The 18,317-nt window shown below is 41.6% G+C and overlaps 2 long non-coding RNA genes across 3 annotated transcripts in view; one reads left to right on the top strand and one right to left on the bottom strand.

Annotated features, from left to right (window-relative positions):
- LOC105910475 overlaps positions 1 to 1,581 on the top strand; it is a 3,893-nt gene extending 2,312 nt beyond the window's left edge. For both annotated transcript variants that reach the window (XR_004165408.2, XR_004165407.2), the window contains exon 3: positions 113 to 1,581. This is a non-coding gene — a long non-coding RNA (uncharacterized LOC105910475). The remainder of the gene's footprint in view (positions 1 to 112) is intronic.
- An 8,478-nt stretch (positions 1,582 to 10,059) lies between these two features.
- On the bottom strand, positions 10,060 to 10,599 carry LOC116224088. The gene is made up of 3 exons (XR_004165420.1): positions 10,578 to 10,599; positions 10,309 to 10,373; positions 10,060 to 10,095 (listed from the first exon to the last, which is right to left on the bottom strand). It is a non-coding gene; the product is annotated as an uncharacterized LOC116224088 (long non-coding RNA).
- Between the last annotated feature and the right edge of the window lie 7,718 nt (positions 10,600 to 18,317).

Genomic DNA, 18,317 nt, shown 5'->3' with positions numbered 1-18,317 from the left:
AAGGGGTTGATTGGTTGGTATGTGGAGTAGTTATGGTTAGTAAGGTGTTGATTGGTTGGTATGTGGAGCAGTTATGGTTAGTAAGGTGTTGATTGGTGCTCTGATCCCCCAGCCGGGCAAGGGCAGGAAGGCCCGCCCCCACAGCGCCCGCCCCGCCCACAGGAGGCTCTCGGAGAAGCAAGCGGCGAGCCCCAAATCTGATGTGGACATCCTCAGCCCAGCGGCCATGGAGAACGTGTACTACATCTCCCACAATGCCATGGACTGCCTGGAGTTCCGGGGCTTCGGCTGGCCTGAGGCCCACAGGAAGAAGGGGAAAACAGCCAAACAGCCCAAGAGCAGGAAATGACTCCACACCTCTGGGGGGAGCTCATCACTGCAGTGTGCCAACACTCCTGAGGAGGACCAGAACCAGACACGCCATAGGCTGTATGTGTGTGTGTTCAGACAAACACCATGGACTGTGTGTGTGTGTTCAGACAAACACCATAAGCTGTCTGTGTGTGTGTGTGTGTGTGTGTGTTCAAACAACCGTCTGGAAATGTGGAAAATATGTTTTGAGTCTGCTACTTAAATCCACTAGCCACACACACACACACACACACACACACACACACACATCATCTTCAGGCTTGCTACAATGATCATCAGTTCATCCTTTGCTAGTGTTTAATCAGGGTCAGTAGCAGATTGGCGTTATAAGGTTGTCAAGCAAAGTGTTAGAGCCATAAATAAGATTTAACATGTGCATTATTTCTGGATTAATATTATTTTGTATTACCTTGTTATTATATAGAAAAATAATGATGTCCGTTTAAATGAATATCTCTGTAAAGTAGCGACTCTTATTTCGACACATTGTTTGACCATGTGAAGAAAGCACGCTTCATTAGAAGGAACAGAGAAGCACGGAGGTTCACAGTTTTTTGACCATGCTAACTTAATTGTGAAATAAGACAGAAATAAGAATCTTTTATTTATGTATGGACAGGGATACCTGAACATTTATGAAGATAAAGAAATGTAAACGTTTAAGTTTTGCACACGTCCATTACTTTCCCGAGTGCTTCAGAGGATGTCACATATATTGGATCTGCTGCCATAACATAAAGAAACAGCTATTCAATAATTATGAAACTATTGAATAAGTAATTTGTCCACGAAAGATCTCTCAAAGCGTCAGCATGCATCATAAGGAGCAGTTTGAATGGATATGACAGCAATGCAATTGTTAAATATACAAGATAAATTAGTCTAGCTTCGAGTCTAAATGGCGGTGCTTCAATTAAAATGGGGGTAGGCCTACACAGCCTTCAGAAAACATTTAGCCTAGCCTACATCGAGAACATTTGACCATACCTGCCAACTCTCCCGTTTTTCCGGGTTTCTCCCGTATTCTGACCCATCTCCCGCCCCCCTCCCGTTTTGTCATTTTCTCCCGTTAATCCACCGTATTTTACAAGGTGCAAATGTATTTAATTAATAATCAAATACAAATGTTTGTCCAATGTTCTAAAGTTGCTAGATCATGTATGAAACTCAATCCTATTTTACACAATAAATACACTATACCATTTTCAACCCATTTGTCAATCTGGCAACCTACATCCTATTGCGCAGTTGATCTTTCTGCGCAGGCTATTGACGCGCAAAGTTGAAACTGCAAGGGAAAGGGGAAATGGCAGAAGGCGACGCCTCCCACCGAAGAAAGTGAGATATGTTTTAAATTTAGTCTGGTTGGACAGACGAGTTTCCATGCATATCAAACAGTCATCTTGATAATAGTCATGCTTCCTGCAAAGCTTGTCGTATTGATGTCAATTTAGGGCACGGCGGTAAGAATAATGTCCGTCAACATGTCAAGTCTCAAAAACATTTCTGTGCTGCCGAGGCACAAGAGGGCACTCGGGCAATATCAAATGAGATCACTAAGGGACAGACCGAACAACAGCAAGTGCTGCAGGCCGAGCTGAAAATGTCAATGTTAGTCGCCAAAAACAACATCTTGTTTTCCTTTTGTGATGAGTATTCAGCCAGATTCTGGGGCCTTGTAGGGAAAGATGAGCGCTTCAGTCAGCTGGCTAGGCTGATGAAGGCATTACGTTGCATTCCACATAGCAATGCCTCCTCAGAGAGGACTTTCAGTATGGTTAAAACAAATTGTTACAGAGAATTGAACAAGTTTGTACAGCAGCACTTTGTGCTCTCTCTTGTCTTGCAAAATAAACTATACTAAGCCTCAAAGTACACCCCATCTAAGAAAACACGTAGGGCAGCCAAGTCAGCCACCTACATATACAATACTACAAAACAGTAGTTTTAAATTATAATGCATATCCTGAGACCTTTGCAAGGCTCACATCAACTGTTTCTGTGATGTTCATATGAATGATTTTGTTGTAATAAAAAAGTCATGAATAAATAATAAGTTATTGCAATAGTTAGTTGTTATAATAATAATAAATAAGTGGTTGTTAATACCTTCATTGTGAATACATACTATGAATCCCTCAAAACCTACATTTGCCCACCTCTGCCCTTCATGCCCCCCTCCAAACTGCCCACCCACCGCCGCCGCCGAAATCTCCCAGGTTTGGTACTCAAATGTTGGCAGGTATGTACAGTATGTCCTCTCAGACATTTTAAACTAGATGAGTTAATCGTTCACCTCGTCAGCCCAGACCAGAGTTCTGGCCAGTGTTGTGCAAGTTCACACCTCTCATGAATAGTTCAAGTTCAGTTCATTTCAATTCCGAACTAGTTCATAGTTCAGTTCATTTCATAGTTTTAAGGTGGAAAGTGAGAATGAAAGACTTGACTTGATTTTTAAAGAACCCATTGCCTTAAACTGTACTTCATATGTATCAATTCCTAAAATATTGTTTAAAATAGTTTTTTTTAATTATTGCTAATTTTGCCTGTTTATTTATTTATACCCTGCAAATAAAAAGGACAATAAATCATAGTGCTATGCCTTGCTATGAAACCAATTATTAGGCTAGACCTTAAATTCTATCATTTAAATGTACAACTTTTTTTTTGGGGGGGGGGGGGGGGGGGGTTCTTTGTCTGTTGCACAAACCTTTAGAAAATGGCTTCAGTTAAATAATGTAGGCAATGTAATATTGTAAAAAAAAAAAACATGAAATGAAAATCAAATGAAACGAAACATGAAAACCAAGATGGCCATTTTTTATCAAACAGCTCAAGAGAGGTAGGTTGTTAACTTTTCAGACAAAGTCCTGAAGTATTACTTGGACAGCTTAACAAGTACTGATGACATGCATTTGAGCATCAAAAACTCCATTCTAACTCTTTATACTGTAAACTGCACACCTGTAGAACTAAGGTGCCCCTCTGTTATGGGACTAACACTCAAAACTCTGAGTAAACAAACATGTAAACAATGTTCTTATCAAAGAATCACACAAGCTTGCTTAGTCCACAGACTAGACTGCTACTTTTTGTTAGCAATTGCTTTTCAAAGCCTCAGACTACGTTCCATAAAGCAGATGCATTTGAAAAGACGGGCCTCACTCGCATTCTGTATTGTCTATCAGATTTATGGTGTGAGCCATGCACCTTCTGTGAGGTGGAAGGCAAGGATCCTCTAAATCTGAGAGAGGTGCAGGCTCAATCCCATCATCCTCATCTGAGCTCTCAATAGCAGGACCAGATTCTTCTGATGCATCATCTTCAGTTGCTTCATCAGCAGCATCAGTAATGGCACTCTCTCCAAAACAGTTGAATTCTTTAACAAAATTTGAAGCGTTGTCCGTCACAGTGCACACATTTTGATTTTGAATTTTAAACTCCTCATACACATCTGCCAACACTTTTGCCAGCACATCATATGTGTGTGCTCCTCTGACACGGCGGCATGCAAGGACTGCTGACCTTCTCTGTGATGTATCATTTTTGTCCAGCCAATGAATGGTAATGCCCATAGATCCTTTGTTGACAGCTGACCAACAATCTGCTGTTGTGCAAACATGGTCAAAATCAGCAAGTTCAGCTTTAAGGTTACTGATAACCTCACTGAACTCATTTGGGGCTGTTGGCAGGGGGTCTTGGTCTTTTTTTTACTTTCAATTACTTGGAGATAACTTTTTAGGCTAGCTGGATGCTTCAGCTCCACATGCCACACGGACGTCAGCCTCATCCGCATCTAATTTAAAACGGACTTGCTTTTTCAGCCCAGGAGGACACAATTTGCACAGAAAAGTGGGATTTTTACTGTCGGAATCTTTATCAGACAGTGTGTAAGAATCCCGCAAATAATAATAAGGTGCATCGGATGTAGTCGCTGAGTCTGCGTCTCTGCTTTCACTTGCCATTTTTATATGAGACCGCGAGCTGTTGTCTTGAAATACGTTGCTTGTTTGGTCTACATGTGTGCGCGGTCGACTTAGTTGGTAAAGGTTAGGCTCGCGGACATTTTACGGGCACTGAGCAAAGACATGGTGCAAGCATTCGATTTAGACACCGCCTCTCCTCAGGAGAAGGAAAACATTCCGTAACGTTTTAGCTAGACCTCAGATAATATGAACGTGTACACCGTTCAAATTCATTATTTGTCAATAAGTTGCGTTCAGTTCATCGTTCTCATAAAAATGAACGTGTTCAAATGAACGCCTTCTTTTGAAATCGTTCATGGACAACACTGGTCACAGGCTTTCTTGTTTTATGTTAAATGTGTACAGCTCCACTTCGCTGGAATAAAGCATCCAGACCAGAACATCAATGCGTGGCCATTCCTTACTTCGCAAACAGATACACACAGAACACAACGCAGGACCCGTAGCACACTGTTTAATTTGGGCTCCTGGTTGGGAAATCCGAATCCCGCCCAGCCTGGCATTTGAATGGCTGTCTGATAAATACAATATAATCGAAGAGCGGTGCGCATCAATAGTTCTTGAATTTCATTTAAAGTAATTGAGGAAGGAGACGGCGTACGAAAATAATGCACTTTATTTTCTGATGTATTGTTTGAAGGTACATATTTAAATAGATGTATATCAATAAATACTTACGTTAGTGTGGCAATACATATTTCATGTATAAATAGTGATACAATATTGCACAATTCCCATTAAGTGATCACACGAGCCACTAATACAAAGCAGCACCAAAGCTGCGGTTAGGCTACTATGCATGAACTTTAGGCCCTAAAGGACACAAATATATCAACAATGACAGAGCTAGCAAATAATCATAATGAATCACCCCAAATAGGGCACTCTCACTGCAAATGAATGAAAAGAAAGGAGTAGGCCCCACCAAACTAAATAAATAAATAACCAAACACAACTTGGAGGTGGACTCACACACACAGACACACACACACACACAGACACACTCATAAGGCACCCATTGTAGCAGAACATAACCGCCAATGCAAGCCTTAATATTAGTTGCACTGGAACAGCAAATGTGGTTTAAATGTTCCACCCCACTAATTTCATATTAAATCTAACTCTAAGGTAGGGGAAAACAGTGGCGACATTAGCCACATGCCCATCAAACGTACTGGATTTACATGCTATCCGTTTAAGAATTCATCGATTAGTACCTGTACGTCTATGCTGATGTCATAGAATGTAGACCGGAATAAAGTATTTTTAGCACGGTGCACTACAAAGCCAATGAGTGCATAATCAATACAGAGCAGTAGGCCCACATACATTTCCCATTTAATCCCACAATTTACACAGTTTAATTAATTTTTACAGTTTAATACACATCACATTTACCGTCATAAAATCCTAGATAAAACACAAACACCGGTAAGCATAGGCTACGTGTTGATTGATGCATAACCTGTTTAAAAGAACGCTTGTCGTTACCCGCTTCAGGTTAATCACCGCCGGCAAAATCCCAACGCAAACAGTGCTGTCACCACTGCGTTTGTCGCGCTCCGATGCAAACCTTCGTGGCGTGCCATTTACCTTCGTTTCATTCTGGTCACCTGAAGTGAACGTGTCAGGTGACTCGCTAGGCTTGACAAGGTGAACCGGTTTGACCAGGTGAACCAGGTGACTCCCTGATTTATCCCACACCCACCCGTCACATTCAGACGCTCCATTTTGTTTTCATTTGGAAGGCTGCCTTTCAGCGACAGAAAAACGAAGTGACGAAGGTACGTTGACTAAAGAGCTTATAAAGTGTCAGCATGCATAATGAGGACCAGTTTGAATGGGTATGACAGCAATGCAATTGTTAAATATACGAAATAAATTAGTCTAGCTTCGTGTCTAATTGGTGGTGCTACAATTAAAATGGGGGTAGGCCTACCCAGCCTTCAGTTTTCAGGGTGAGTCAGTCTCGCCTACAGTGACAGACTTGAGTTATGTTCTGAAAGTACATTAAAGAACCACTGAAAGCCACAGAAGCACTGGACTAAATTCCACAAAAAGATTTTGTTTTACATGCACTTTGTTTTAATCTTACTATTTAAAGATTCAATGGAAAAGTTCAGTACAAAGTAGGCCTATACTGGCCACTATTGCTTAGGCCAATGGCCTATTGAGGCAGTAATGTTTCTGCACCTTAGTGTTCTTAAGGGTCAATAAATAAATGATCATACAGTATAGCCTATGTCTGTGGACACATTTCGCCACCGCTGAAGTGTACTCTTTTTCACAAACTCAAATCTGGTCACCCTACGTATAATAAACCGTGATATATACCGTAACCGTGATATAAAATTACAAATACCGTGATAGAAGATTTTGGCCATATCGCCCACCCCTAGTTCTGATGATAAAGGTGTGTGTGTGTGTGTGTGTGATAATGAATGTTCTGATGATGGAGGTTCTTCTCTCCTTGTTCTCTAGAGTAAGAGTGTATGTATGTGTTCGTGGTGATTTAATATTCTGATGATGGAACTGTGTGTGAGAAAGAGATGATAAATGTCCTGATGATGGAGGTTCTTCAACTGGACAGTAAGATTATGTGTTTGTGTGTGTGTGTGTGTGTGTGTGTGTGTGTGTGTGTGTGTGTGTGTGTGTCAGTGGTGATTAATGTTCTATAAATGGAGGTCTTCAACTGGACAGAAAGATTATGTGTTTTTGTGTGTGTGTGGTGATTAATGTTCTGAAGATGGAGGTTCTTCTCTCCTTGTTCCCTAGAGTAAGATCTACTCCTGAGGAGGGGGTGCTGCCTCTAACATGAGTCTCTCTGAGGAACAACACACCAGCCATGGAGCTAGAAGGTGAGGAGTGTGTGTGTGTGTGTGTGTGTGTGGGGATTCATGTTCTGATGATGGAGGTTCTTCTCTCCTTGTTCTCTAGAGTAAGATCTTTTCCTGAGGAGGGGGGTGTTGCCTCTAACATGAGTCTCTCTGAGGAACAACACACCAGCCATGGAGCTAAGAGGTGAGGAGTGTGTGTGTGTGTGTGTGTGTGTGTGTGGGTGCATGTTGGACAGCAAGATGTCTTGTTGTGTCTTCTTCATGACAGACCTCATGCTATAGAGCAGGGGTGGCTAACCAGTCCAGCTCAAAGAGCCACAAAAAAAACCAACACCATTTCGAAGAGCCACACAAATCTAGATTTGGGGGGGAAAGCCCCTACATAAAACCTATTGATTTTCCTGTGACCCAGCAAAACTAGGGGGGTCTGGGGGCATGCTCCCCCATAAGAATTTTTTGAAAATAACCTTTTAAATAGTGTCCTCTAGTGGGTTTTACGAAGAGAAATTAACAAATTTTTATTTAAAATATGGCACAAAAAATAAACATATTGAAGACATCTGCTGAGATAGGTGCTAATTATACTGTAGCATGGTAGGGATTTGCAGCTCAAGTGAGTAGGTTAACATTGTAGGCTAGAGTTCACTAGCTAGTTATAGGATCAATGAACCGGCATGATAAAAGAGAGCCACGACATCTATAATTAACTTGAGATGATTTAACCATTTCGTTTCTTTTACTATTTTAAACTTCATATATATTTTTCGGTGGGGCTAAGGAAACTTTTGGGGGGGCTACTCCAGGGATCACTTCTCAAGTTCTGTACATAACTTTGTCTCAATTATGTTGTATATGTTGTATTGAACAGATATCCTCTGTTCAATTTTCGTGCCTGACAGCTGCAGGTCTGACACAGACCGCTATGATCAGTCATTTTCAGGGTTGAGGATAGCAACGACATCACGTACACAAGACTTCACAAACTCTCCCTCACTATATTACTTTTTTGCTTGAGCAATATTCCATGCCACCTGATACGATGCCAACGTGACCGTTTGTGAAAGAAATATGCTATATAATTATTATCATGATATGTGTTGTAGTTTGATATTAGTTTGTAAATGGAAGTCTCAGAGGTTCCTTTGTTCTGTGAGAGGAATTCTGAATCTGTGAGAACGAGAGATGTTAAACTCAGACCTGTCATTTGATGTTTAGGGTAGGACTGAATTAGGAGACCATGTGTTTATGTGAACTCATTCTGGACTGTTGTGTTAAAGTCTGGGTTTGGGTGTCTTAGGTAAACATTCTTATCTCTGGGAACCAAGGACGAGATGGTACAAGATGGGAGTGTTTTCCTGTATGAACTGTGAACATTTTCTTTCCATAAAGGGTTAGACATTTTACCAGAGAAATTAGTGTATGTGGGAACAGCGGTCTGAAACCACTGCACTCCTCTTTGCCAGAGTAAAAGTCTGTTATACATTTATATTCTTGGTTGTGTGTCTTAATTCTGAGGTTAATACAGTCCTGGTAAAGGATGAAAAATTCCCTGACACCGTTTCAGAGTACTTGAGTACGTGAATTTCCGAAAAAGCTGAGTCTGTTTCTCTGACTGACGTTTCAAAGTATTTACCTTGTGCTTGCACAGCTCTGTGCCTTTAGGAACTCCTGGGCTATGTTAGCATGGTGTGTGGAGAGACGGCGCTCCAAGTTTGAGGCTTTAAAATGCGACAGTGACGTCTGGCATATTAAGCAGAGGGGTTTTCCATTTCGCTCCGCAAATAATTCCTCCCATTCAGGCAAAAAACGTCCGGTGTTCAAACCTGTGCATACTGTCGAGGACAGAGTGGAAACGAGGAATGTTGTGAAATAGTTGGTAGGGTAGCTCATTTTTTAGATTATCAATCTAGGATGTATGGTGTGTGTGTGTCTGTGTGTGAAGCAGACAGGAGCAGTGAGAGGAATGTTCTGATGGTGAAAGGGTGTGTGTGTGTGTGTGTGGGTGTGTGTGTGTGTGCATGTTGGACAGCAAGATGTCTTGTTGTGTCTTCTTCATGACATACTTCATGCTATAGAGTTTGTCAGGCATAAAAGAACATGGGTAACTAGAGATACACAAACCTGTGCATACTGTCGAGGACAGAGTGGAAACGAGGAATGTTGTCTTCTTACCTGCACAAAATACACCTCAACACGGGACACTTCCTTTCCCAAATCAAAATAATTTAAATTACAATGTTATTTTAAGTCTACATACTTAGATGTTTAAGTTGAGATTGACGGAAAGCTTTGCCAACAATGTTTTGACAGCTCTGTACTTTAATTTGTCGGAAAGAGCACGTTGGATAATGAAACAGTTGGTAGGATAGCACATTTTTTTGCCAGTTGCATTTACATTTACATTTAGTCATTTAGCAGACGCTTTTGTCCAAAGCGACGTACAAGGGAGAGAACAGTCAAGCTAAGAGCAATAAAAAGCATGGTGTAACAATAAATACTACTTTACATGAGAATTAGAAAACAACGACCTAGAAAAAAGGAAAAAGAAGTGCAGGAATGTAACTGCTGAAGTGCAAGTTAAGCGCTCGGCTCCAGCTCGAGTGCTCACTGACAGTTGCTTTCTAGTCTGAGAGAATTCTTTATTATGACATCCAGCCTGGTTGCTACCGGACATTGTAGAAATTACAATGGCATTGTACTCGTATCATGCTAGGCTATTATAATGGCATTGTACCCGTATCATGCTAGGCTATTATAATGGCATTGTACTCGTATCATGCTAGGCTATTATAATGGCATTGTACTTGTATCATGTGTAACGGGTCCTTCTGCGTTGTGTTCTATTTGTCTGCTTTGCTGAACAAGAAACGGCCACGAACTGATGGTTTGCGTATTTATTCCTGTACAGATCAATACACACGAGACAGTTAACATGCAGTCTTCTTATTCGCTGGATACTAGCCTACTGTCTTCAGCTCAGCAACCACAGACTGAATCATTTTACCACAATGAACCTTATGTAAAAGCACATAAAATCTAACATTACAACTTTACACATTCAAGCAACAATACAGGCATGACATGACAATTAACATACACTGAATTCAACATACCTGTACAGATCAATACACACGAGACAGTTAACATGCAGTCTTCTTATTCGCTGGATACTAGCCTACTAGCAAAGGAAAACATATGCTAAAGACCTCATGGCTTCATACAAAACTAAATATATGTATTCAATATCACAATATCAGAATCACAAATTGGATGTTATCTATTTTCTAGTATTAACCCCCTTATGACAACATTATATCTAATATTTGTGTGTTTACTACTTATAAATATGTGTTTAATTTGCTAGACATGGGAAGAAGCATACCTGTCTTCAGCTCAGCAACCGCAGACTGAAGACTAAACAGGGTGTCCAACGTACTAAACTAATTCTCTTAAAGGGGCAGTACAGATTAGTACTCAATTTGTTCAATCATCAACATTTAATATATACAAAACAGAAAAGAAAGACATAATCAAATCAGAATGTGGTTACATTTCATTAAATAAAATGCAAACAAAATAATAAATTTTTAACTTCGTTACACATGCTAGGCTATTATAATGGCATTGTACTCGTATCATGCTAGGCTATTATAATGGCATTGTACTCGTATCATGCTAGGCTATTGGTTTTTTTTCCCGACACCTAGTAGCCTACGAGTACAGAGACATGGAATCAGCCAATACCAGAAGGCTACTTGTCACACCCACACATGAACAAGGAATGGGCTACAAATGTACACCGCACTGATGTGGGCAGACTTCCTGTGTCAACCAGGGTCCTGCCAGCCTGCGGGCCCTGAGGCTTAAGCCCCCTTTAGCCCCGTTGTTGCCATCCGCAGAAAACACCCTCTCGCTGGGGAGACTAGTAGCAGACACATCAAGGTAGCATTTCTCCAGCTTGGACAGATTTGGATATACGGCAGCATGACATCTCCTCCAATCCAACAGACATTCGGTCATAGAGATGGGAGTTCCCTCCTTAAGTGACAGCTCACACTGCACAGAATTCCGCGGTAGCAGCTGGTTCTACTATTCTCAAAAATGTAAAACATCCTTGTAAAAAATATTTCTCTCAGTTCACAGAGTGTGTGTGTGTGTGTGTGTGTGTGTGTGTGTGTGTGTGTGTGTGTGTATGTTATTAGAATAGAATAGACTTTATTTGTCATTGTGCATTAGATACACAACGAAATTTGTTTGTGCAACCACTAAAAAAAGTGCAGTTGTGCTGGGTGGAGGGTATGAGGGTTGTGTGATTGTTTAGTTCTGTGATGGCCCTGGGGATGAAACTGTTCCGCAGTCTGGAGGTGCGGGCTGTAGTGGCCCGGTAGCGCCTGCCAGAGGGTAGCAGGGTGAAGAGATGGTTTGCGTGGGTGAGTCTCATCCTTCAAAATGCCACATGCTCGGCGGAGGCAGCGTGTCCTAAAGATGTCGTCCAGGGGAGGCAGTGAAAGTCCAATTATTCTCTCCGCAGACCTTATGACCTGACTGAGGGATTTCCTGTCCTTGTCTGTGCAGTTGACATACCATGCAGTGATGCAGTATGTGAGGACACTTTCAATGCAACAGTGGTAAAAAGACTTAAGCAGCTCGGGAGACAGGTTGTTTCTCTTCAGTATTCTCAAGAAGTAGAGCCGCTGCTGTGCTTTCTTGACTGTGGCGGTTGTGTTACTCACCCATTTCAGGTCCTCTGAGAGCATAACCCCCAGGAACTTAAAGCAGGAGGTCCTCTCCACTTCCTCACCATTGATGATGAGGGGTTGAGGGTTTGCCTTTTGCCGTCTGAAGTCAACTATGATTTCTTTTGTCTTTTTGACATTCAGGGTCAGGTTGTTTTGCTTACACCATCCTGTCAGTCTGTCAACTTCGTCTCTGTAGGCACTTTCATTTTCGTTGGTGATTTGTCCTACCACAGTCGTGTCATCTGCAAATTTGATTACTGTATTTGAAGTATGGGTGTTGGTGCAGTCATATGTGTAGACGGAGTAGAGCAGGGGACTCAATACACAGCCTTGTGGAGCTCCGGTGCTGAGGGACAGGCTCGAGGATTGGTGAGGACCCAGTCTCACTGTCTGGGGGCGATCTGTTAGGAAATCCTTAATCCACATACACAGGCTGTAGCTGAGGCCCAGATCAAGGAGTTTGGTGATCAGCCGGTTGGGGACGATGGTATTAAAAGCCGAGCTGTAGTCTATGAAGAGGAGTCTCACATATGTCTCCTTCTTGTCCAGGTGTGTCAGCGTTGTATGGAGGGCTGTGACGATACCATCCTCAGTGGACCTGTTTTCCCTGTAAGCATACTGATGCTGGTCCAGGGAGCAAGGGAGGGCAGCCTTAACGCGCTTCGCCACCAGCCTCTCAAAGCACTTGGCGATGATGGGAGTGAGCGCCACAGGTCTATAATCATTTAAAGTGCTGATGTTGCTTTGCTTGGGCACAGGAATAATAGTTGCTGTTTTAAAACAGGTTGGTATGACCGCTTTGGCTAAAGACATTAAAAATGTCCGTAAAGACATCTGCGAGCTGGTATGCGCATTCTTTGAGCACTCTTCCTGGAATGGCATCTGGTCCCTCTGCCTTCCTTGTGTTCACAGACCTGAGGATGTGTCTTACCTCCTCTGCTGTTACCATGGCTGTGTGGTCTGTGCCAGCAGGTGGGGGAGCAGCTCCATTATCTAGCCCAGATGTCTAGAAGTGGGCATAGAAGTGGTTGAGCTCCTCTGCTAAGGAGGAATTGGTGTTTGTGGGTGGGTTGCGGCTTCCCCTGTAGTTGGTGATCTGTTGTATGCCTTGCCAAACTTGTGTTGGGTCTCTGTTGGTGAAGTGGCTCTCAATCTTCTCCCTGTACATGGCTTTGGCCTGCTTGATGCCTTTTTTCAAGTTGTGCCTGGCTATGCTGTACTGTGCTCTGTCACCTGATTTGAAAGCTGACATTAGCAGACAGGAGCGGTGAGAGGAATGTTCTCCTGATGGAAGGATGTGTGTGTGTGTGTGTGTGTGTGTGTGTGTGTGTGTGTGTGTGTGTGTGTGTGTGTGTGTGTAGCAGACAGGAGCAGTGAGTTGAATGTTCTCATGATGAAAGGATGTGTGTGTGTGTGTGTGTGTGTGTGTGTGTGTGTGTGTGTGGCAGACTTGAGCTGTGAGAGGAATGTTCTCCTGATAGAAGTTCTCCTCTTCTTCTCTAGGTTGGAGGGATCTAGCTCTAACAGGAGGTCACAATCCCCAACCCCCACCTGTGTGTCCATGAAGAGTGACCGGTCCAATCATCGATTTATCAACTTTACAGGAGGAGACTCTTCAACTGGACAGTAAGATTATCACTCTAGCGTGTGTGTGTGTGTGTGTGTGTAGCAGAAAGGAGCAGTGAGAGGAAATTTGTCATGATGGAGATATATATATGTGTGTGTGTGTGTGTGTGTGTAGCACATGATGGAGATATGTGTGTGTGTGTGTGTGTGTGTGTGTGTGTGTGTGTGTGTGTGTGTGTGTGTGTGTGTGTCAGGTGGGCAATAGGGGCTAAAATATATATCACTGTATTTTCATCTCTATGGACGGTATTGTATTACTGTATATCACTGTATTTATCATCTTATGTTTGTACACTTAATACTATTTCATTTTTCCAGTAGCAAAAACACCAAAATGTTGCATTTCAAAAGTATTTTTTAACTGAGAAAGAAATCAATAGATTAGGAAAAAGATTAGAAAGATTAACAATTGAACACGAGAGAGACCCCGATTTACAATTTACTCTGCATGGCTGAAATAATAACAACAAAAAAACAGAAACTAAAACTTCAAAATAAAGTTCAAAATGGCCATTAGCCCTCAAAGGTTAGAACCAGGAACACCAGCCTGTTGACATTTTCTGGCTTGAGGGATGTCCTGGTACATGTCACAACATTTACTTAGAGAAACATAATTAACCAGTGATTTAGAAGATATACTGTGTGTGTGTGTGATAGTTAGGTTACTGTGTAGGGGTGTGTCAACTTCCCGTGTTTGAAAGGCATTCTGTCGAGCTCTCCGTTGTTTATAAGGCTGTCTTCAAGATAAAAAGAGAAATAAAATATAGAACACCATAGGACTTTGAGTTTCACTCTCAACGACATGTGTGGCCCCAACACACACACACACACACACACACACACAAACACACACACACACATGTGTGACCCCAACACACACCCTGTCAGATACAGAAGCAGCTTGAACAACATGCGTGGCCCCAACACACACACACACACACACACAGAGGTTAAATTGGGCCGGAGCGCTCCAGAGCTCAGCTCCGTCTCCGTCAGTGTAAAATAATCATATACTACTTTTAATATTTTTCTCCTGACAAACGCATTGCAATATGAGACTATATAACTCACAAAACTACTCAAAGACACTGTAGCCAATCAATGATACATGGAATTATGAGGCGTGATAGGGTATTCTACTGATTCTCTCGTGAAGTGCACGTCAGTGAACGTCAAAAATCGACACCTACAATCTTTGGTGATTGTTAAAATGGTTTTCTAAAGGATCATTGTTGTTGTTAATAAGCTGTCCACCAAAGCGCCATCGCTAGAATGTGTGAAGAAGGTTAGTGTTTATTTATGGTCCGTGTACTTTGCGGCCAACGGATTTTCGTTTTGAAATGAGAAAACCAAAAACGGGAAACGACCCATTTTCCGTTTTTTGTTTTGATAATAAAAAACGGAAAACGAAAAAAACGACCCATTATCTGATTTTCTTTGATGTGCTTAAACATGGAAATCGGGAATTAAAATACTGCGTGGAAATCTTCTTTCTCAATTTTGCGTATATTTTTATGTTGTGACCCGGAAGCTATTGTAAGTAGTATGCCTCTTGCCTCATACCCGAAAGTCAGGAGCAGTAGTTGGCGGTGTAATTGATTTAGAGCCATAATTTGGATTCAGGCATCCATGAGACGCACGTAAACAAAATGTCTTTGCACGAATTTGCAGGTTTTATTGCAGAGAACAGAATAAATGGAATGTCTTGTGGTGATATCACCGCTGCCTTATATACCCAGTTTGGAACGACACAGGTTTTTTCTGAGAGGAATGTGCGGAGGTGGTGTGCTGAGCAGGTGCCTTGTCAGGGACTTCTTTGCTGGGAGGCAATGTCTCTCTCCATTGAATAGGAAATGTATTTCACGTATGTGTAGAACCTATTTAGAATGGCTGAACTTACATAAAACAAAACGGCAGTAAAAAAAAAAAAGCCCAGAGACAGGAGGCAAACAGTACCTCTGCCTCAATGAGGGGGGCGTGTGAAAGCATGGAAACAGGCCTTTCAATTGAAACGTGAAGTGATTAATAATGGGAGATGAATGCCGGAGCTCAACGGTTTGCTTCAAACGATGGGACAGAAGATAACTCGCATTGCTTTGGACATTTTTGGAACCTCAAAAATAGATTTGGCTTTTGGACGAACAGCGCAGACAAAATTTTAGCAATAGCAGTATTCGCTCACATTTCATTGATAGTTATCAGAGTAAGCTCTTGCTCCGTTGGTTTCCCATTATTTCTCTTAGGATAGTTTAATGGCTATCTGAAGTCATTTAACATCACATAAGTGGTTGTAATCACTTTGAACCATGTAGACTGTGTTTTATTGGTGAGCTGTTTTTGAGAAATTAAACTTTGCAGCTAAAGTTGTGTTTCCTGTTGTTATGGTTATCCAGGTGCTATGCCAGCGATAGCTAACTAGCTAGCTAAGGACACTTGTAATAACCATAAACGAAGTAAATGGAAAAGTTACATTTGCAAGACACAATAGCTAGTTATCTAGCTGATGTTATCGTCTCCTCGATTTAGCTTCTCCCTCTTCCTCATTGACCTGTAGCATTTTGCCTTGATGGATTGCGAGATAAAAGTGTTGCTGTGGATGTACCCCTCCATAGCGTACCGGAGACCTTGCTGCCTACTTTTAGAAGATATTTGTTTCGACCCTTGACTCCAGAAAGTGGGCAATACTGTCTAGACGCAGGTCTGTGTCCGCGAGACTGACTTTGTTGGTTAACATGATTAGTTAGCTCAGGATATTAATTTTATTAGCATATTAGCGATCACGTTCCAATGCATTTCAATGGGTTGTCGCCTGTCAAACCGATTGTTTGTCTGACATAGAAACAGTAACCAAGGAAAGCGGGATTACATCAATCTGATTTATTAGCAGCGAGGCTAGCTAACTACTATGTGTTCCAATGGATTTATGGTCTAAACGTTAGCAGCAACCTAACAGTAATGAGAGAGAGAGCTTCAGTTAAGACCTACATTCATAGATACATATAAAGGCTTTTTTTTTCTCCTACGCATGCGCATAACCCAGTTTGTGAGGGATTGCGCAATCTGGAGCATAGCTTTAGACTGTTTACTTTATATTCGACGGTCCATTTATTCTGTTTTCTGCAATAAAACCTGCATATTCGTGCAAAGACATTTTGTTTAAGTGCGTCTCATGGATGTCTGACTCCAAATTATTGCTCCAAATAAAATACACCGCCAACTACTGCTCCTGACTGCCGGGTATGAGGCAAGAGGCATAGTCTACTACTTACGATAGCTTCCGGGTCACAACACAAAAATCTATGCAAAATTGAGAAAGAAGATTTCCACGCAGTATTTTAATTCCCTATTTCCATGTTTAAGCACATAAAAGAAAATCAGATAATGGGTCGTTTTTTCGTTTTCCGTTTCTATTATCAAAACAAAAAACGGAAAATGGGTCGTTTCCCGATTTTGGTTTTCTCATTTCAAAACGAAAATCAATTGGCCGCAAAGTACACGGACCTCTTTCTCAATTTTGCATAGATTTTTGTGTTGTGACCCGGAAGCTATCATAAGTAGTATGACTCTTGCCTCATACCCGAAAGTCAGGAGCAGTAGTTGGAGGTGTAATTGATTTGGAGCCATAATTTGGATTCAGACATCCATGAGACGCACGTAAACAAAATGTCTTTGCACGAATATGCAGGGTTTTTTTGCAGAGAACAGAATAAATGGAATGTCTTGTGGCGATTTCACCGCGAATGTGCGGAGGTGGTGTGCTGAGCAGGTGCCTTGTCAGGGACTTCTTTGCTGGGAGGCAATGTCTCTCTCCATTGAATAGGGAATGTATTTCACGTATGTGTAGAACCTATTTAGAATGGCTGACCTTACATAAAACGGCAGTTTTATGTAAAAAAAAAAAAAAAAAAAAAGCCCAGAGAGAGGAGGCAAACAGGACCTCTGCCTCAATTATTTGTGAAAGAGATGGAAGAGAAGAACACAAGTGATTACAGTCTTTAAAACTGTTCTAAAGAGTACAAACAACCGATGTTTTTCTCCCAAAAAACTCGGACAATAGCGAACGCAAAAGAACACCTTTTTGTTCTGTGGAAATATATAGCCTACCCCAGCCATGACTACAAAATGAATTAACTTAATTTTGCTTTGAGCAAGTTGAATGTATTTGACACGGCATTTCGCTAGACTAAATATGATTCTAGCATTTCTTGCAATTCATAGGTTCAAAATGTGATGTCGATATGAATTGATAGCCAAAGACTGATACGATCTTTAATTTACATAAATAAACTATTCAGAGACACGTCGGCTCACCAACAGTACAAAACAATATGCGAGACACAAACAGTACAAAGCAAAATGCGGCATACAAACAGTGGCGTACACGATGCCCAGCTTCTCGGCACTCTGTGTAAGCTTGGATCTCCAACACAACAAACAAATCACTCAGCTGGATGTCGATGGCAAGGGACTCGAGCACACAAAAGACAAAAGGCATCTCTACCGATAGCTTACCTGACGGGGCTATATCCAGGTGAACTAATCAGCGGGTCTCCCTCCTTCACGTCACCACATAGAGACACGCATTGTACGTCACTAATAGGGATACACCTCAACTATGCCACAAAAAGTAAGTGCTTTTAATTGGGTTAACCTGTATATAGGTTGAAACAATAGCCTTCTGATCCTGAATATCACTTGATGAAAATGTAATGTGATCTATGCCTGATAGACAAGTCATAACCTATGTGTGTTTCTCA

This window comes from Clupea harengus, chromosome 16 (genome assembly GCF_900700415.2).
Source record: "Clupea harengus chromosome 16, Ch_v2.0.2, whole genome shotgun sequence".
NCBI lineage: Eukaryota > Metazoa > Chordata > Actinopteri > Clupeiformes > Clupeidae > Clupea > Clupea harengus.
Note: the sequence above shows the minus strand (reverse complement) of the source record. Positions and strands in the feature narration are given on the sequence as shown.